Source organism: Egretta garzetta, unplaced genomic scaffold, assembly GCF_000687185.1.
Source record: "Egretta garzetta isolate BGI_Z169 unplaced genomic scaffold, ASM68718v1 scaffold133, whole genome shotgun sequence".
NCBI lineage: Eukaryota > Metazoa > Chordata > Aves > Pelecaniformes > Ardeidae > Egretta > Egretta garzetta.
Window position 1 is genome coordinate 3,655,619 of NW_009259111.1, and position 637 is coordinate 3,656,255.

Genomic DNA, 637 nt, shown 5'->3' on the forward strand with positions numbered 1-637 from the left:
CTACAGCCTCCTGTCAGGCAGTTGTAGAGGGCGATAAGGTCTCCCCTCAGCCTCCTCTTCTCCAGGCTGAACACCCCCAGCTCCCTCAGCTGCTCCTCATAAGCCTTGTGCTCCAGACCCCTCACCAGCTTTGTTGCTCTCCTCTGGACATGTTCCAGCAACGCAACGTCTTTCTTGTGAGGGGCCCAAAACTGAACACAGGATTCAAGGTGCAGCCTCACCAGTGCCAAGTACAGGGCCATGATCACTTCCCTGCTCCTGCTGGCCACACTATTCCTGATACAAGCCAGGATGCCATTGGCCTTCTTGGCCACCTGGGCACACTGCTGGCTCATATTCAGCTGGCTGTTAACCGGTATCCCCAGGTCTTTTTCCGCCAGGCAGCTTTCCAGCCACAGGTTGAAAACAGTTTCCTAATTTGCTTGATCGACACAGAGGTCAAGATTTCCCCCCCCCTTCTTCTCCTCTAAGAGGAAGGGAAAACCAAGTCTGAACGCAAAAAGGGTCAAATGCTTGAAAAAGAATCAGCAAAAAGAGGAGGGCGCAGACATGGAAGAGGAGGCCCGAAAATACGCAGTTTCATATTCTCACGTGTCGGTCCCCCCAGGGCTGCGCTGCCCTGCCCGGCCCAGCCCCC